The sequence below is a fragment of the Cupressus sempervirens genome, chromosome 8 (genome assembly GCF_028749045.1).
Source record: "Cupressus sempervirens isolate cs-2001-9-10 chromosome 8, ASM2874904v1, whole genome shotgun sequence".
In the NCBI taxonomy this organism is placed as follows: Eukaryota; Viridiplantae; Streptophyta; class Pinopsida; order Cupressales; family Cupressaceae; genus Cupressus; species Cupressus sempervirens.
This window is the reverse complement of record NC_143125.1, coordinates 489,844,853-489,866,917: the sequence shown is the minus strand read 5'-3', so window position 1 is coordinate 489,866,917 and position 22,065 is coordinate 489,844,853.

Below are 22,065 nucleotides of genomic sequence, written 5' to 3'. Positions count from 1 at the left end.
CTCTAGATAGAAAAGCCTTTATTAACCCTATAACATCCTAGACATTAATATCTCTCTTAATTGAAATCTCTAACTGCATCCAAATCACTCAAAAATTTATTCCACCTAACATTAGTGATGGCCCTTGAATGAACAACAAACTTATTCATATCTACCTTGATTTTATACAATGCATCTATAACTTCATAAAAGGTAGATATATCAACTGCTTCAAAAAATAAAATGACCTTTTCATTACTCAAAATATGATCAAAAGAGGTAACCCATTCCTACCAATCTTTTAAATTCCCTTCATCATCCACAATGGGAGGAATAATCCCTTTAATGCAATCGACAAAAACCTTCATTTTGCTTTGTAAAATCTGTAAGTTACTAGTGAAAAATCCAAATAAATCCTTTACTTTAGCCAAAAATTTCTTTGTGACAATAATTTGGTTAGGAAATTTAGTGTTCTTGGCCATCATCATAATCAACTTCTCAAATAATTGAATGTATGGGCCCCATTGGTTGAATAAAGGAGTTAATAAAGATAAAGCCTACAAACTTTGATGCTTCGTCCCTTGCAAAGAAATGAAAGTGTTGTGGACATTTTGAGAAACACCTTGTAAAAGGTTAAATCTATGTAACAATACACCCTTCAGAGCATCAATCTTAACATCTTTACCCATGTTTGATATATCAATATCCATTCTAACAGGATATAGCTATTTGAGCTACCTGCTCACTTGATTCAGTCTACACTTCTTTATTATTCATCTCTGTCAAGGGCCTTGAACAATTTTTGAAAGTTTTTATCTCATTTTCTAATTCCTCAACCTTCTTCTCCAAAACATAACTCTTTTTCAATTCTTCTTCATACAATTTCCTAACTATAATATAATCCTTGAATGTCTAAGCCAATTGATCATCTATTTTATCTACCTTAGCTTCATTCATATATGCAAGAAATTTCATTAGATTGAAAACTTCCTTTCCTATTGTAGATTACAGTGTCTAAAGGATCCCACTTTCTTGAGCAATTTTTTGTATATCAAACAATTCTGGTTTATTTTATTTTGGGGCTATACTTCAAACTACCAAAGTTTGGGTATCTAAGTTGTATATATACCCCCTTTGCAAGCCTCTAGGTCCAAATGCCTCCTTATCTAATAAAAAATAAAAGAACTAAGGTCCCAACCAAGAAGTAGCAACATACCACTCATTTTGACCAAATATCTTGCCTACTCTATAGCCAATGTTTCACTGCTAGGATCATAGGCCTACAATTTCTCAACAAATTCAACTACTTTCTCTTTAGACTATCCTAGATTCAATGATAGAGTCAATTCATTTTGTTTCAATTTGGAAAGAAAAATATTAAAGTCTTCAGTTTTGATAAAGTCATCATTGTTTAAAAATTCTTTAGATTGAATAACCCTTTCATCAAATCTTGCTACACCTAGTTCCAACTCACTAAGAGCCTTCTCATTTCCCATAGCCTATGATATCAAAAAATTATGCCTTATATCAAAAAAGTATTGGCTCTTGCTAGGCATAACCTGTAATGCCTTTTCTCTAGCTTTATGTGGTATTTCAATTAGTTTTTTCTTCTTTGAGTGTCCCTGCCCCCATGATGATGTTTCTAGTTATTCTACTTGTTATTTAAGAACCACAACTAGCTTAGGGGAATCAAGACTTACCCTATCTTCTTCTTGTTTGGGGACTTTAGGTAGTTTTCACATGATTTATTGGTCATTTTCTATACATTTATCTATCCTGTCTAAATATTTCTCCTCACAAAAAAGCCCGCCAAAAGTAGAGTTAGCTTTCTTCAATTCTCATTCCACTTTCATTATCTCCTCCCACTTTTGGGTTCTCTCTATATGAACTTCTTCAAACAAGAAAATTTTGATGACATCCTATTCCCATAATGGTTTATTTGGAGTAAAGTTGTAACCTCTCATCTCTCTTAATGCATTTATAATCACATTTTCTGGGTCATATATGCTAGGGGTAGAGAAGGGTAGCTTATAATATCTAAGAAACTCGTGAATTTGCTCCACAACATCCTTCCCAATGAAAATATCCCCTGTCTTAAAGCTTTTTCATAGAAAAGTTATGTTTCTCTTTTTAGTGCCCAAGCACTCCCTATCCATCATAATAAGTTTCCATATAAACTTCATAATCACTAACTTATCAGGGATATGTTGTGGCAACATGTGGGGAGAATGGGGGTATGCATAGAGTTTATGTTGACATTATGGTCAAGTTTGTTTATTAGTGACTTACTCTTAGTAAAAATGGTTAGCAACTATCGAGCTTATCATGCAAATTATAGTGGTAATTGAGTAATTTAGGTTCCACTGAGTTCTATAGTTGCTACCAAGTTCCAAAATTAGTGTTTAGTTCACACCAAGCAATATCTATTGAGTTGTTAAATATTAGTGCAAACTAAGCTTCATAGTGATTACTAAGTTGCATAGTGCAAATCATGGTCTCCAATGTTTATACTGAGCTCACAATGTTAGTGTTGACCGAGTCTTGTAGTGTCAACCAAGTGATTCAATTTATATATCGAGTTTCACAATATTCATCGAGTCACCGGTGCTGACCAAGTTTAGACTACTTGGAAGTGATTAGTACAAACCACGCTTCTACATCTACCAAGAGCATGATGATGACGAGTGTTGACAATGGTTGCTGAGTATCAAAACCTCACCGAGTTTCTCTTTAGAACTCGAGTACCAGTAGTTGAGCCAACTTTGTGTATTTTGGTGAAACTTGTATTGTAGCCAACTTTGATGTATTGTATTTTGGATTGATATATGCAATGAATTATTTCACATCCAAACATGAGAATAACATATATGAGACACACTAAGAGTAGAAGTGTGAAGTAAGAAGGCTACAAGCAATATAAGGAGCAACAAAGATTTATCTATCATAGTAAAGTGATGATTACACTCCAAAGGAATCTCAACCAGCAAATCAAGTTGCATATTAGAGATCAGCCATTGGTTCATCCTAATAGGTGGAACAATCAAATCATTTCACAAGGTAGACTTAACAGTCTTTTGAAAATCTCTTTACCAAGTTCATACTTCATTGTATGTTTTGTAAATCCTTTAGCAAGGTGGATCTAGTAGTCCTTATTGCTCCTAACAGGGTAGATCATCAGAAGTGATCAATTATAAGCCTTAACTGACCAACTTTATATTGCAATACTAAAGCTTGTGGGTATCATCCCCACCTTAGTTTTGATTTCTATTTGGAAAGTTTCTGGGTCACCATATCTTGTGTCAAAGTGTTACGAATGTTTTAAAGCTTCTATTTTTTCATGCATGTAATTAGATAAAAATATACATGAAGGATTAATTAGCAAATTAAGATTAAGTTTTATTGGTTCCTAATTCACCCCTTCCCTCTTAGTAACCTAGCCTATCCTATATTTCCAACAATTGGTATCAAAGCTTAGTGGTTCTCAGAGAAGAAGTTTAACAACTTGAACAAAGATAAGAGAAAATGGTATTCAAGCTAGATAAGGCTATTGACAATGAAAAGATGGATTTGGAATTGGCTATTGGGAAACTTAAGAAAGCAAAAGAGCAACTCCCTCAATCTTTGAAAAGAAGAGAAGATCTTACAAAACAAATAAATGACAAATTCTACACTTAAGAAAGAATTGAAGATATCTATCCAGAAATAAATTTAGATGAAGCTAATGAGGTAATTAAAGACCTATTAGAAAAAAATTGCAAGCTTCAAGAAGAAGTTAGAAAATTGAAAAGAAAACAAGAAATTTAGTTAGTAAGATTGTGTGAAGTCTTGGAAGAAAAAGACAAAGCCAAAGAAGAAACAGAAAGAAAGAACAATGAAATTCAACATCTATCCCTTCAACATGAAGACTTCATTTATTAGCTAACTAATGCAAATGAAGAAATCATGAATCTTAGATCATAAAAAGAAAGATTGCAAAATGACCTAAACACTAAAAAGCAAACCAATGAGAGGATGATGAAATCTCAATCAAACATGATAAGTTGAATGAGAAAAGTCAATACAGACAAAAGGGAAAATAAGCTTTAGGATAAACATAAGAAGGTGAATAATCCAAGAAAGGAGCTCAAAATAATCAAAGGACTACTTGCAATCACTATGGCAAGTTAGGTCATACATCAAACAAATGTTGGAGTAACTGTAAAGCAAAATTCAATGGAAAGTGTTACAATTGCAATAAGCATGGTCATAGAACTAATGAATGCAAAGAGAAACCTAAATTTGAAGGAAAATGCCACAAATGCAAGAAGCATGGGCACAAATATTCTGAATGCAAAACCAAAATATTGAACCTAACAAAATAGATTGTGAAAGCTATATTTGGTTGGGACTACAACACATGGTGTAGATGCCACTAGTGTGGAGAATTTGGGCACATTGGAGCAAACTGTGTGAAACATCACATGAGGACAATAGACGCCACTAGAAGATGTTTTGTTTGTATAGAACTTGGACATATTTCCAAGAACTATATGAACACTAGAAGGATTGAAGATGAAAAGAAAGCGAAGGTTGACAACATCAGAAAGTAGATGAGGCAACAATGGATTCCAAAATCTTTTGAGAATGCAAGTTTGAGCCATGAAACACATGCTACTCAAGAATTGGGTGACTCAAGCATCTCTACTTGATCTCCCACACTGATGACTAGAACTAAGACTCTGAAGTAGACATCTTACATCAGTTCTAGCCAACTAGGAGGAAAGATCCATGTCATAATTCAAGATGCAAAGGGATGACTGAGTGTCTAAGTAAAATCTAGATCTTACTGAGCTAGGTTGGGTTGCAAGACCCTACCAAGAAAGGTCAGGATATACTAAAACATTGTGTGGATACTGAGTTATGAATGACTCTACTGAGCACTAAGGTCAAACCAAGTGGAAGACAATCTTTCATCGAGCAAACAATCGTACCAAGCATTTATGGTGATTGAAAAGTGAAATTTTGTTAAAAGGAAAGGACATTGTGAATTTTCAAAGAGGTATTTGCTAAGAACAATTTCTATGCTTCCAAGTGATTTGTGTGTTTGTGTTAAAGATTTTCATGTTTTTATAAACCTTATCGATCATGGCATCCTCCAATAGTAAAAATAAGAAAGGATCTAAGATGTTGGTTTGAGGAATCAATTGGAAGGCACTGGACTTCAAGTTGAGTCTAGCAATTGCAGAAGTGCTTGATCCAACTAGAGCTCAGTCATAGATTCCACCAAATTTATTACTTATTAATGATATTCATTCAAATTTTTGTTGTTCAATTCAAGATATTGGAATCCTAGAGATGAATGAGTCTTTGCAAAATATATGTGTGAATGGTACATTGAAACCTGAGCATCAACATTTAGAACCAAGGGTTTAACACACATTCCACATATGCCCCCTGAGACTTTCAAATAAAATGGATAAGATTGATCCTTAGCTATGTACACAATGAGAAGCTATGGTTGGAGCAATTTATTCAAATAACAAAGAAAATGATTCATCAAATCATAGGGCTTCCAATGTTGAACAAGGCAAAGACTACCAAAATCCTAAGTTGGGTAGAACTGGGAAGAAAAATTCTTGCCGAGTGGGATGGAAGAGGCATGAATATTAGCAGTGTGACTGACATGGAGCTAAATTTTAGAATTCATGTGATAGCACATAAGATCTATAGCTCCAACCATCTCAATAGCATGTGATGTGAGGCAATTGATCTAGTTCTCAAAGTGGCGAAGAACAACATGTCCTTTGACCTTGTCGAGCTATTGCTGAATCAATTCAACAAGAAGATGGAGAGTATTAGGACTTCAAAGAATAACCTATGTAATTTTGGTTCAATCTTGACTTTTTTACAAATTGTCATAGTCTACCATGAAACAAGCAAATAATAAGTATTGACTATTGTTAAAAGTCCTGAATATTGGTTCTTTATATTTATTATTTGCATAATTGAACCAAAATGTACACTTTGTCATAGTCTACCATGAAACAAACATCATCCTTGTTACAATTCCTAGTATGCAAATAATAAGTATAAAGAAAGTTGAGAGCAAGCCTCAACCGAGTACCAAAGTTTTAAACAAAGATAAAGGTAAGGAATAATATATTGATCTTGATGAGGATATTTATCCCAAATTGGGATATCTCTACTCTGAATCCTGATCAAATGAACATCATAGGTGAACTATTGTAGAAGAAAGCTAAGCCGCTGAAGCTTAGAGAAGAGAAAAGAAGAGAAAATCAAGTGCTAGAAGATGTAAACAACATACTCGTAGATGCACTAGTTATTGAGGTTGATAGTACTCAACCTATTTTGGTTTAGGTAGTAGAAGTTGTTCAAAAATTCAATGAAGATCTGAATGGGCAAGATAAGTTGTTATAAAGAGCATAGAGGAAATTTTAAAACAAAGTATTGGAACATGTAGCTCAGAAAATTTCTATACATCAAGTAGAATTGTCTACTATTCTTAGTTCATTGGAAACCTATGCAAATAATGTAACTTCATTATTCAACAAGTTATGTGATACATCTATCTTCACTAAGGAAATCAAAGATAAACTATCTAAGATAGATGAAGACTTGGAGGCAAGTGCACACTAGTTGTCACTTGACCCAAGCTATAGTTCTACTCACTACTCAAAGATCATATTTCTGGCTAATATTCAAGTATAATTACTAAGGGAAGTGTTGGGACTCAAAATTGAAGCCCCAATTTTGAGTACCATTGAAAAAATCAAGCCCTTTAAGCATTTTTTGATGCACATGTACCCGACTATCCATTTGAAGCCTAAGAGGTGTTTAATGTTTCTAAAACCTTGCATTCAGTACGCCTATGTGTTTCATGAAGATAAATTTCCATTTCGGGCCATTCTGTGAAGTCCCATTTTGAGCAATTTCCAATTCTGCATTTTTGCCTAAGTGTCAGACAACAATAGGAGTCTGTGTTTGCAACTGAATATCTCACACCCAATAATGTTTCATGACTCGCCACTTTGGGAATTTTTAGTGTCCATACTAGAAAACCTATGTTTCAAATTTTGAGTCATTTCAAATCCGTTTGACTAGGTTTTCAATCCCTCGAAGTTGGTTATTTTTGATGTCATGTTGATGTGAACTGTTCAGAATTCTGGGAAGCCATGTTTGACTTGTTATAATTTTGACCCAGTTGACTGAATTGAGAAAATTCCTCTTGCATTGCATTTTAGAGGTCAGAGAATTTCTATGTTTCAATTTTGAGCTTATGAAAAATCCATTTGATTAGTTTTTGAATGCGATTCCAAATACAACTTGTAAATTTTTACACGTGTCAAGAAATGCAGATTGGTTAGTACCCTTATTCATGATGTCATAACATGAGATCCATAATATGTGAGATCGAATGGATTGTACCACTATGTTCTACTCTAAAAATACTTTAAGTGTGCCAATTTTCAAAACATGATGAATCTGTCTACACACTTTCCTAGGTCAATTCCGTTTGTAAAAAAATGTTTTTTGCCAGTGTTTCCAATTTGCAATTTTGAGTAGCCCACTTTGACCAATCGCGATTTTTGCCCATTTATTTGTCATGAGCTCAAATCCTAGATTCATATTTTCCTCATGACAATAAACCAATGCCCCAGTTTTTGTTTTCCCAAGTATCAGTTTACCCAATTTTCTAAGCCAAATTCGAACGCGTTTTGTGGTTTTCTAACATGTTTACTTGCAGGTAATTTTGAGAGGGCAACTTTGAGAGTCAATATCTTTTGACTGAGAATTTTCCATGAGACAAGATTTGATAGGGTAAAAGTATACGGGACAAAGAATTAGTGTGTTTGATTTTAGAGCCTGAGTATTTGTTTGGGTCAATTTTTAAAGCCAGTTGACAGGCCCTTTTAGCAAAAAATCATAGTTTGGAAATAAGATGTGAAATGAGTTGTAAATGATGTTTCAATTATTGATTTCAATCTCGATCAGCACCAGATGTTCAACGGGCCATTTTGAGATGTCACTTGTTTGAAAATAATTTTTTTTAGCCAGATCCACTTTGGGGCTCAACTAATCTACATCAAATTGCAAAGTAGTACTTGCAGAATAAAATTGTCTGGATAAGACATAATACTAACAATGGACAAGAGGTTGGAGAAGAAGTGAAAGGTCAAGTAATTATGGAGAATATTAGAGAGTTTAATGCTACTAACCAATGGTTCAAAAGAGGCTTATCCTTGGTACGATGCATTTATCTCGTAATACTTTCTTCTAGACCAACAAGAGTAACCATATTTGAAGATGGTTCTATTGTTGTCAAGGTGGGAAGAGTTGAGTTGGGTCACGAAATTTGGACTAAGGTAAAGCTTTTGAGGTGGGTTGAGTTGAGTTGAGTTGAGCAGATGATTGCACATGCTCTTGGTCAGTTATGGCTATGTTTAGGTGCAGATTTAATGGAAAAAGTTAGATTGTATTAGTCATACACTATCACCTTAGTACATGGAGGAATTAGAGCAAGAAGCACCACATCTAAGAAAAGTTGTGAAGCAGTTTGACATGCTTGTGACATATTAGTTGAAAGACTTCACCCAGTTTAGATTTTCTTAAAGAAGAGCAATCAAAATGGTTTCTCCTAGATGGACTTAACTTTCCAAGCTCGAGATCCTTGCATGCCACTAGTAATGGCTCTATTTTTCATGTCACAAGTATGTAAATCTTGGTCCCCTTCTATCCCATGGTGGGCCAACTCAAGAGAGACTTAGATGGGCGTATTGAAATTAATTGAAATGGGGGTGTATTGAAATTAATTGCAACGAAAAAGTGGATGTTGACCATGCAAAGGGAGACGCCATTGGAGGAATTTTTAAGAGACGCCCATGCAAGGATGTGCAAGAGGCATCCACATGTAGGAAGCATTTGGAAAGGATCTAGGACTGCTAATTCAACTTATGTTTATATATATGTATCACAATTATAATGTGTAGACCCATTCAAGAAGGTGATATGTAAGTAGGAGGTGACATCAAAGTTAAAGCCTTAGTCTTGAACAAGAGAATCCACATGAAAAGAGTAGGCCCCTCACACCAAAAAGACTCCCCTGTTGGCATTAAGGAAAGCCCATGACAAGTGGAAAGGCAATGAACAGTTTGAAAAGAAAATTAAAAGTCAATTGGCATCCACTTTTTTTTCCAGTCTTTGTCTAGCTAATGGAGAGATGATCATGTCCAATTCTCATATTGATCACTACTAGACCATTGCCTTGGGCTACATAGCATCTTAGAGATCCCATCTTTAGAGCAGGCTGTGGCTTGGCAAAAGCATAGCCCTACATTGAAATAATAGTTTCCTTTTTGGTTGTGATTCATGCCAAGTAGTTGATGCCATGGGAAGCCACATCAATGAGGCGACTAAGCAGAAGACCATGCGAGTTGGAGGAAGCCACAGGGGCAGTGAAGAAAGAGTTATAAAACATATATCCCACATTCATTATATGGTAGAATATTTTAATGTTTAAATGTAAGAGAACTCAAATGATAGGTGTCTCAAGATGTGTGCCTTTTGGAAAGGTAGTGAAGAATGTGGTGGAGCCAGTGGGTCCCAGTCAGAGGAAGATAATGCAAAATTTTGAACACCCAAGTAACTGCCATGATGATGTCAGCAATGTCTGAGCAACCAAATGTTGACACGTGGAGGATCTTGTGGTAGTCACTATGTCACTAAGTGAAGATGCACACTGGATAACTATAGTGACATAACAACTAGCTGGGTGGTGGTGACATCTCAAGTTGATGTGGCGATGATCAGGTGCTTAAATGGCATTGACAAGTGGCAACACTTGAATGGTTAAAAGAGATGCCAGAAAAACTTGTTGGAATCTGGTGGTTGCCATGTCACCACCAAAAAATGGAAGGTTTTCTAGAAAGTGACATGGAACCTTCTTGAAAAACCAAGAATCTGAAAAAAGGAGTTGTGGGGCTCACCCAACGTAGTTAGCCTATCACCATTTGACATGTGGCATTCCATGCCAGTCAGAATTTGACACATGGCATCACATGAATGGCCAAGGGAGGTATAAGGGGTATTTAATTTTTAAAAATATTTTCTCCTTCCAATTTTGAAGTTCTGAGTGTTCAGTTTAAAATTTGAAAATTTTGAGTTTTCTATAGTTCATACTATAGAAATATTTTTAATTTTTCAAAATTTTGGCATTTTAATGTTGAAACACATAGTTGGAACTTGAATTTTCAAATGGCTACCAAGGGGGTATTTTTTGCCCAAAATATACACTCCAATATACCATCAAAATTGAGAGGAAATGTATTTTTTGAATATGAAGTCACATTTTGTACAGATATTCAACAGTTCACTCTATAAGAAAATTTGTATTTTCTGGGGCATTCTCAACAGAACGAGCATATTTTACTATTAAGCATCAAAATTGGTTATGAGGCAGATATAAAAACTTGTTGAAGCTTGAATGTGGAGAAAAGTAATTTTGAAAAGCTTTCTTGGCTTCTAGAGGTCATATTTAACTAATTTTTAAACCTTTGCCTTGGTTTCAAGTTTGGCATCAAAATCAGTTATTCTTTCATGAAGTATCTGAGATATTTTATGCTTTTGGAGGCCAAAATAGTTGAAGATTTGATATGCAGTTGCAGAGAAAGATTAGAGAGATGCTTTTAACTTCTAGGAGATGTTTTCCAAGTGGACACATGTCAAATGCACAACAAATCCAAGAATTCACTCTCCTCTATATCATTCTCTTTCTCATTCTTTATACAGGTTCTAGTTTTGGGGAGAAAAACTACTCACTACTGTGATACCAATTTTTTCAGCAATTTCTCTTGTAATGAGAAACACTAAGTTTTATATAGATAGTTCTCATTTATTAGGTGATTTGTGAGTCATTTCTGTATATCTTTCATTTATTTGTTTTCAAGGAAAAAGAATAAAGCAAAGCAAAAGGTTTACATTCATTTTGAATCTTGTCTCCTAGTCATGGGTTTGTAATTTCTTTTGACTTGTGAACCAAGAGCATAAATTAGGTTACATTTTGTTTAAAAATGCATGTGGTTGAATTATTTTTCTTGTGGAAAAAAGGGCCATGTAATTGTTTGATATTTATCATAGAGTTTGCAAACTTCATAATGGGATAGGTTGAGTATGAGATTCATTTTGATGAAGATGTCTACTCACAAGGTGAAAGATAGGATATGTATGGTTGTAATTCATGTAATTGCCCAATAGATAAGGCACTAATCAATTGCAGGATCATTTAGTTTTGTTGCTTATACCTAGGTCTTGCTGTTATCAACATTTTAAATAATCTTCTCCCTTTATGTTGAAAGTTATTCAAAGTCCAACCCTCACTCAGCTTATGAATTACATCGTCTTGCATTTAGCTATTGCAGATCTATGTTATTGCATGAGTCATTAGGAGAAGTAAGGGTTAAATCTACTATTAATAGATTCAAGAATATGTTTAGCACTAGTAACACATGAATTGAATCTAAGGTCCACCCGCCTAGGTTTTGTAGAGCCTAAAGTAGAAGAAGCATCTAGCCTTATAGTTGGCTTGGTGTCTGAAATGATATGTTAAGGATGGGAAGTAGCTACCCCTGATGTATCTTATTCTCATCGAGGTGATTTGAAACTTGCGGTGTTTCAAAACACCAATAGGAAGAAGCCAAGATCAAGGCCACACTTGTAGACATCCAAGGCATGATTCTCCCAAACATGGATGCATTGGAAAAACACATTGCACGTTCCAAAACTCTCATTTGTGATAATAAATTCTCCATAGGTGATCACATGATGGAGTGATCAATAGAAGTATAGATTGCATTTCATGCAAGCAAGGTGTTACAAGAAAATTGGGACAAGACAATGGCATTGATTTTGAAAGTGCATTCTAACTTCTTGTCACATTTTGGCATTACCATGTAGCATACACCTTTCTTGTCAAAAAGGGGGAGAAGATGTAATAGAATATGTATAAAAGGGGAGACGATGTGATATAAAATAGGAGAAGATAAAGATATATGTATATAGTAAGTAAAGTATGATATAAGATATATGTATGGGGGAGCAACATAATATTCATTTATAGTTAATCAGAAAATATCTCTTACAAAAGCAAATTTGAAAAATCTCAAAAATAGAGTATGTTTTGAGTTAAAGACATAGGATGGAGACTAAAGATTGTTTTGAACTTGACATATTGAGTATTTAGTTTTTGATTGACAAGTGTTTTTGTCACTAATGCCAAAGGGGGAGATTGTTGACATTGTGGTCAAGTTTGTTTATTAATGACTCACACTTAGTCAAAATGGTTAGCAACTATCAAGTTTATCTTGTAGATTATAGTGGTAATTGAGTAATTCAGGCTCTAGAGTTCTATCATTGTTACCAAGTTCTAGAATCACTATTCAGTTTGCACCAAGAAGAATCTACTGAGTTGTTGAATATCAGTGCAAACTGAGCTTCATAGTGATTACTGAGCTACACAGTGCAAACTGTGGTCTCCAATGTTTGTATTGAGATCATAGTGTTAGTGTTGACTTAGTCTTATAGTGTCAACCAAGTGATTTAGTTTATATGCCAAGTTTCACAGTATTCACTACGTCACCAGTGTTGATCGAATTTAGACTACTCAAAAGTGATTAGTATGAACCAAGCTTCTATGTCTATTGAGAGCCTAATGATGTCGAGTGTTGAAAATGGTTGTTGAGTATCAAAACCTCACCGAGTTTGTCTTTAGAACCTGAGTACTAGCACTTGAGTTGACTTTGTGTATTTTTCTGAAACTTATATTGTAGCCGATTTTGATGTATTGTATTTTGGATTGATATATATGTAATGTATTGTATCATATCCAACCATGAGAATAAGATATATGAGACACACTAAGAGTAGAAGTGCAAAGTAAGAAGGCTACAAGTAGTATAAGAAGTAGCAAGGATTTATCTATCACAACAAGGTGATCGTTACACTCCAAAGGAATCTCAACCAGCAAATCAAGTTACAGATTAGAGATTAGCCCCTAGTTCATCCTAATAGGTGGAATAGTCAAATCCTTTCAGAAGGTAGACTTAATAGTCTTTTGAAAATCTCTTTACCAAGTGCATAATTCACTGTATGTTCTGTAAATCCTTTAGCAAGGTGGACCTAGCAGTCCTTATTGCTCCTAACAGGGCAAATCATCATAAGTGATAAATGGTAAGCCTTAACTAGCCAACTTTATACTATAGTACTAAATCTTGTGGGTATCATCCCTACCCTAGTTTTACTTTCTATTTGGAAGGTTTCTAGGTCACCATATCTTGTGTCAAAGTGTTATGAATGTTTTAATGCTTTCATTTTTTCATGCATACAATTAGATCAGAATATACATGAAAGATTAATTGGTGAATTAAGATTAAGTTATTGGTTCCTGATTTACCCCTCCCCTCTCACTAACCTAGCGTATCCTATATTTCCAATAGTCTAATTATAGAAAAATTATAAATAGAAAGGAATCTACCTAATTATGGTCAAGCCAATGTTTATCATAACAATGATTGAGCCTAAGTAACTTTCTAACAATATAAGGAATCTTTGGTTGGTCTCCCTCTAAAATTTTCATAATAGGAAAGAAAAAATCATTAAAAAATGAAATTGAATTAAAATAGGGGTTGTATACCCAAGTCCATAATTGCACATGCAATGCACCTCCAATGTCTTTAGTTTTATTAGTGAAGTCTCCATTGATATAACCAATATTCTTGTATAGGATCAAATGCATAAGAAAAAAGTAATGGTGAAATTAAAAATTTCCCAATTTGTCATTTTTTGCAGCCATGATGTCATTATGCATCACATTTATTAAATGACCTACATAATCATATTCTATGTTTTTGTAGAGATCTTGAACACTGGTAGCCATCACATAAATATTTGTAGTTACATTTATAGAACTATCCATACCCAAAAATTTATGCAAACAATAAAAAACATTCTTAAAGTATCCACATAAATATTCCAAAGGTAGAACTTTGTTGATATTCTTTGGTATCTCACCAACTCGCTTCTTTGTCTTTGGAATATGCCACAATATAACCCTACCAATGTAATACCTTTTTTTTCTTTTTTCAACTAGAGCTTTATACTCTTTTAGCTTAATTTACACACTCATAGGGCCTTGTAATCCAAACACTTCAAAAAATGTCTCCCTATCCAGTGTACACAATATGGTTTTATCCTTTCCATGGAATGATTATATGGCTAGGTTATATAATTTTATTAGTGCCTTTATTAGATCAACATCCACAAAGACCTAATTTACTATTAGTTTTTCTAAATTACTTTCCAAAAGGGCTTGAGATTGGAGGTCCTTTGATTTTGTTATTATAAAAGTACATGGACAATTCACCTCGATTTTGTCTAGACATACAAGATCCCCATAGAAGTTGTAAGATCCCTCCACTCATAAGCATTAGTAGATTGTGAATTTCAAGACCCTGGGAACAAATTTATCCATTCTTCTACACACATATTGGGCTTTCTTACTCTCATTTATATTGCATGTGCTAGAATTTCTTCAACTTCAACTTTGGGTGAGCCTTGTTTTGCCATCTTTGTTTTGTAAGAAAATGGAGCTTCTGATCTAAAAACAACAATATTCTAAAAAATTCTCAAATTTGCAATTCTAAAAACTCAAAAGCTTTGCAAAGGTGATTTATCTAATGAATAAGTTATTATTAATAGTTTCATACACCATTTTTTGCATTAATTCTTACATGCACAAAGCTTTTGTTTTCTTAAAAAAATGTCTCTTTTACTTAGATTTGGAAATGTTCATAAAAAAAGTCATCTACCTACTTTTTCAATCATGGAATTATCTTAGTGGTTGGGATCACACTCATCTCTCCTTTTTTTGAAAACTTATGACCCTCTAAAAGTCTCTATTAAATTGGTTGCAAAGTTACGCACTTCCTGCTGCAATTATCTCATTGAATCCTCATTGGTGCTAGCAGACATTCCCTCAAAACCCTTATGAAGCTATACTTAGAACCGATCTGGACATTAGAACACTTTATCCTGACCAAAAATCTTACCTTGCAAAGTTATGATAATCATTTCAAGCTCCATCCTAACCCCACAATGCTAATTTTTAACTATGTACGCAAACCTATAAAGTTCTGCACAACAACCTGCATAACCTTGTAACTCTTTATCTCTTATTTTGTTTACCAGTTTCAAAGTTACACTTTGTTAATCTCATTGTAGTATTGAAAAAGTAGTGACAAATTATCTAGAAAATAAAAATGCAAGTCAAGTGCATAGTGTATGCCAAGCATAAGCCTCTAGACAATACATGCTAAGTAATATGATAGTTAGTGCCAAGCACTAGTATGCACTAAGTAGTCATTGTGTGCTGAGTCATTTAGGTGTTGAGAAAATAGAAGGAGCCGAGTAAATAAAGTGTGCCAAGTGATTCAAGTGCCAAGCAAGAGCAAGTTTCGAGCCATTTCAAAGTCCAGTATCAGTATATAGAGCACATTGAAGGCCGAGCATCAGATTCTATTGATGATGAGTTAAAAGTCTTTGACATAGTTGTTTGTTATGGCACAAAATTCTATGTAAACCGTTTTTGGATATGAACATGAAGTTTCAATATTAATGAATAAGGATCTAGTCCTATTATGAATCACTATGCTATTACATGCAACCAATCAGATAAAGGGAAGAGTCAAGTGGCAATAAGGATTAACCACAGTCATTGATTTTATCCTAGCCCATCTCCATAATGCCTACAAAAAGAGGTAAACCCTAAGAGGAGTATGTATGCAAACAAGTTGTTAAGAGAAGCATCACATGCATAAGGAGAGGAATGCTAAGAGAATAGAGAGAATTTTAGGGTGGAAGTGATGGCTAATTCATGGAACTAAAATGCATAATCTATTTGAGAAGAACAAAGATAGATAATGAAAGGATAGATAACATAGATCTGATTAGGAGGATCAAGAGATAACTAGTAAAGAGGAGATCCGACATCAAGAAACAAGGTGCTAATTGAAGGATCAGGTGCTAAATCATTCTAATAGGTGATACAAAGTAAATCTCTTAACGAAGTAGTCTTAATAGGCTTTTGTAAATCTCGTAATAGAATACTTACTTAGTTGTGAGTTTGTTTGGGGATGGCGAATAAGTTGCATTCACAGAAGGACTTAGAATATTTTAGTAGAACATACCATAACAATGACAATACAAAAGAGAGCACTGAGAAAACACAAAACCTATATACAAGGAAAAAATAAGGAAAGCAACACATAAACAAAAAAAACTAGGAATATATACAAAGTAGACAAACCTAACTACTGCTCATGGATAAGAAGGTAACTTCATGAAAAATAATTCTTTTGAAATTGTCCATGAATAGACAATTCCTAAATATTACTAGAGAGTTCTCTAACAATATATGAATCCTCACCCCATTTCTTATGAATTAAGTATGGGCCTAACCATATAGGATAAAATTTACCATATTTTCCCTTATCTTCCAACCTGACATTCCACATAAGAGCTATATCATCAATTTAAAATTCTCTATTAGTAGTTCTTCTATCATAAAGATTTTTCACTTGTAATTGTAGTTTAGCATTTTCGGCTACAACCTCCCTCTTAGTCTCATCCAATTCTAATATATCGTCCACTCTACTATGCATATCATCAACAATATCATCATCATACAATTAATTTTTTTTTTATACTCGTCCATCAAGCCTTTTTGTGGTAATCTTGTATGTATTCAATAAACACGATCAAATGGGGCACATCCAATTACCTTTTTCATTGTTACCGTGTCTACCCAAAGTGTTAATGGTAATTTTGCATCCAAGGCCTTTTATTTGTGTCCCATATTTTTAAAATAATTTTAAATAAAATATTTTTACTAGATCCATCTTGTCCATTCCCTTGGGAGTGATATGGAAAGGAAGTAGATCTAGTAATCACATACTTTTCATAAAATTGAATATATTCATCATGACAAAAACACATGACATTATATGTAACAATCCTTAAAAAGCACCCAAATATAATAATGATATTATTAAAAAAAACCCATCACCACTTTTCCAATAGATCTTCTAGTTGAAATAACTTCCATCCACTTAGTCAAATAATTAGTGGCTGGAAGAGTCCATGAATAACCTCCACTGGACTTGTATGGGATTTCTCTAATAAAATTAATTCCCCAATACTAAAAAAGTCCTTGAACCTCTATAGGCTCAATGGTAGTTTTCTTGAGAATTTCAACTTACTAGAAGACATTTGACCTGCATCTCATCTCCTCACAACCTTATAAGCAACTTTAAAAAGTGTGGGCCACCAAAAACCAAACCTAATCACTTTGTGTGCAGTAGTCTTGGCCATTCAATGACCTCCACATAATCCATTATGCATCTCATTAAAATTTTTACCAGCTTGTTCAAAGTCTACTTACTTTAACAACACTCCATTATTAGTCTTCTACTGTAATTTATTTAGAACAATAACATACTTGATGACATGTAATTTGACAGTTCTCTTCTCATTCTTAGTTGATTTGGGGGAACATTTCATTCGATGTAAAAAGTAAATAATGTTATCATTCCATTTGCATCCATCCATGTCACATAGGTAAGCTCTTTATTCCTCCTCAATGAGATTAATCTTATTTGCATCCAAGTTTACATGAGTCATTAAATTTGCCTGACCTTTTCCCCTTACCAATTTTGTGATATGGATATCAATATTAAGCTCTCAAGTCCTATTTATCCATCTACATCTTCTACTTAAGACCTTTTGTTGAGTAAAGATGTCTTTCACAATATTATTAAAAACATATGCTACCACATTTTCTCCCATTAAATAACACCTAAAAGCCTTGACAACTTTTACTAATGCATAAGATTTCTTTTCATTTATGTTATACTTCAGCTCAATTGGTTGTAATGACTTGCAAAAAAATGCTATAGGTTGTTCAAAACCCTCTAAATTCTTCTGTAGTAATATTGCAACCACAATGCAAAATGAAGAAAAAGATAAAATACGCTTGGGCTTGGCAGAATCAGGTAACTCAACACTAGAGAATCCTTAGTAGCTTGTTTAGTGTTTTGAAAAGCAACATTTGGTTCCCCATCCCATTTAATTTTGGAACCCTTCTTTAACATCTTTGAAATTGGTCTACTGATTTCAACAAAATTTGGGACAAATCTCCTAAGAAAATTCACTTGCATAAAGAAGGACTGAATCCGTTTCACATCCCTTAGCTTAGGAATCTTGTCAATAGTAGTTACCCTCTCAAGATCAATCTGTTAGAAATAGATAAACTTGGGGGAGGGGGGGGGTTGGTTTGAATCAATAATCTATAAAATTTTTCCCATGACTGAATATTGTTAATTACTTTATAACTTGCATATGAAAGTAAACCAAAAATGTTCAATAGTAAATATAACCATGTACATAGATAGCTCATAACACCATTATTTGTTAACTAGGGAAACCCTGGCCAAGGGAAAACCCCGATGGGAATGATACCTAGTGGATGATTCACTAAACAATAGGATCCTATTAAGGATATTGACCTTTTTAGGAGTCTATGAAGTACATATAATTTCTCAAGTCCTTGTTAGAAGCCTCAACTGTGTTAGGAGTTGGTAGAACAAATACAATGTATGCAAGAAGAGCCCACTACCCTAACATGCAATCATACAATTCATTTCTTCACAATAATAGATATACATACAATACTTGTTGTCTAATGTAATTTGTACTTCTTCTAATCATATATCAAAATTTGCATCATATAAGGCTCACATATCTTTGAGATCATTCACACAATAGTTTGCATATCACTTCACATCACACATTACTGGACAAGATAAGATTTCTACTTATACCTTGCACATTTACAAAACTCTTCTCATTCGACCTTCATGTGTTTACATGCTTGACATAATATAAAATAATTTCCATATAGTCAGCTCAACATAACTTAGTAATTATTTTGTAACCAAAATAATCCTAAAGCCGTACAATCCAATTCTCTACTATGCTTTGTTCTGCACTGTTGAATACCCACGTTGGTATTTTAATCATAACTCATGCCATACTATTCATACACATATACACACTAGTACACATCATCATGATATTATCATGAAGCTATCCTTAACTAAAAAAGAGATAACTCTCAAGGAGTCATCCATGCACTTAACATCTGTTCACTGTGCTACTGCAAATTGTCTAACACTTATACAAATTTCTATATCTAAATGCATAAATAAAATGTTGAATGTATGTTTCCATAAATGAAAATCATTAAGACATCTATCTAACCAAATTTCCAATAATCTTCCCCTTTGGCATTTATGGAAATATTTGGGAAAATTGGCCAATTTACCAAATGATGTCATACAAAATAAAAGAAAAAATAAAGTAACTACAAAATTTCCACATTGGTATTTTAATCATAACTCATGCCATACTATTCATACACATATACACACTGACACACATCATCATGATATTATCATGAAGTTGTCCTTAACTACGAAAGATATAACTCTCAATGAGTCATCCATGCACTTAACATATGTTCACTGTGTTGTTGCAAACTGTCTAACACAGAGACAATTTTCTATATCTAAATGCATAAATAAAATGCATAATGGAGGTTTCCATAAATGAAAACCATTAAGACATCTATCTGATCAAATTCTCAATAATCTCCTCCTTTGGCATTAATGGAAATATTTGGGAAAATTGACTAAGTCGCTAAATGATGTCATACATAAAAAAAGAAAAAATAAAGTAACTATAAAATTTGCTTCAAAACATAACAATTTTATTCATGTTTTGATGGATCATTACATCCCTTATAACTCCTTGATGTTAATACATAAATACACTTTTCCTTACATAATATTACTCCCCCTTTGTGTATACTCCTTCGTACTTACATATTACAAACATACAATTTTTCTTATATATTACTCTCCCCCTTTGACATTAATGGCAAAGGTGCCAAAACCTGTATACAAAAATATGTATGTTCTACTACTAATCAACCTATTAATTTGGAAAAATAATTTTCATATACAACTTTTAGAATTTCTATCTCTTTCTTCGAGTTTTCCTTCACTATCTCTGAGATGCTGATTAGTGCAAAAAGTACATAGGATTCCACTTCTGCTGCACTTAAATCAATATAGAAAAACTTGCCATAGGTAGCCTTAGTAGTAAGACATTCCTCGAGTTGCTTCTACAAAATTCTAATCTTAGATGAGATAATTTCTCTAAGATTAGAGAATCTCCTTGCTACTCTCTCTTTCTCAGATTCCAAAGATATGAGTATACCATGTATCTTCTCCACTTCTGCTCCATAGTCTTCACTTTTGGATTCATGGAGTTGTAACTTGACAATGACTATTTCAAACTCACTTGTCTTACCTTTTATCTGACTCTCATAGTCTGCAAGTATGACTGCACATGTTGTCCATACAATATTTTTTTCCCTCACCAATATGCTTTTTTAGTCCCTTGATGTTTCCATCAAGTGGCTTTAGATCATTGCACACATTGGTACATACTACATTGAATAGAGCTACATCATGAGTAACTTGAGCTTGTGCTAAAGCTACTTCTTCTAGGGTTGTGAATTCCTTATCATAGGTTTTCACCAACTCCATGACCTTTTACTACAAGTCTAGAATAGTTATAGTTGTAGTAACTATCCTCTACATTCTATACAAGACTTCAGTTAATGTCTTCTCCAAAGACTTTATAGATTTATTCTACTCAAATAACTTTCTCAAAGTGCTCATCAGGCCTTTCTAATCTTCATCATTAGACAGAATGGATATTATGCTGATGTTCTAGCTATTGTTACTATTGAAGCTATAGTAGGAATAAGTGCAATTGCCTTTTTCTTTTCTTCCTCTACTTTCTTCTTTTCCTCAACATCCTTCTTTTCATCTTCTTCAACTTTCTTCCTCTTCTCATCCTCTTTCTTCTTCTTCTGTTCTTCCTCTTCTTTCTTCTTCTTCTCTTCTTCTCTTTTCTTCTTCTCCTCTTCTTCTTTCCTTTTCTTCTCCTCTTCTTCCCTTCTTTTCTTTTCTTCTACCTCTTTTCTTTTCTCTTCTTCTTCTTCTTGTTTCTTCTTATCTTCTTTCTCATCATCATTAGAGCTATTGTATGCAGTGATATTGCCAACAATAGATTGGCCAAATGTTGTAAAGGGATTTCCTTTGGTATCTACTATTATGTGTGTACTATTCACATGCATCAATTTAGTACCCATAATGATATGAGCTGCTGAAAATGCATGCTGTGTCTTCTCTTCTTCCTCATCACTGGTAGGTGTATCTTCCTGTACATACATATAGTTGTAGTAACTATCCTCTAGATCCTACCACAATAATGGGAGTTGCTGCTAACACCTTAGTTTGACCACTGGCTTTCATCTCTAGTGCAGTTCCTTTAATCTCATTGAACTATTATCTTGTCATGCTAGATTCTTTAAGAATGGAATCTATCTACTTTTCAAACTTTTTCTTGCTTTCTTTGATCTTTACTCATAGGTTCCCCATCTAGGGCACTCAGTGTCCTACCTAGATTCAAGTATGATCTTCACATAACCTTCTATGAGATCAACACTCATCTCATATCCCATAGGCTCAATGAATTTTACTTTGGCAATTATTACTTCTATGCATGTGTTGTCTATCTCTACCATGAAGCATAAATCTTCCTTGTGCTTCTCTACCATAGAGGGAGGTATTCTATACCTTAGTTTAATCTCTAATTGGAAACTTTTCATCATTCTATCAATGTCATCATCTCTAACATTCTCTGGCTTGGATTTGTAGCATTGAGTCACCATGTTCATTGCATACTCATTGCTATCCCTATTTATCATTCTTGGAAACTTTCTTGTACCATAAAATAATATGTGAGTCAATAGGGACTCAAATTTGAATACAACATTCTTTGTCTTCTTCAACCTTGCAATGTTATCCAACAATTGCATTCTAATAATCTCACATAAGTTAACCTTTC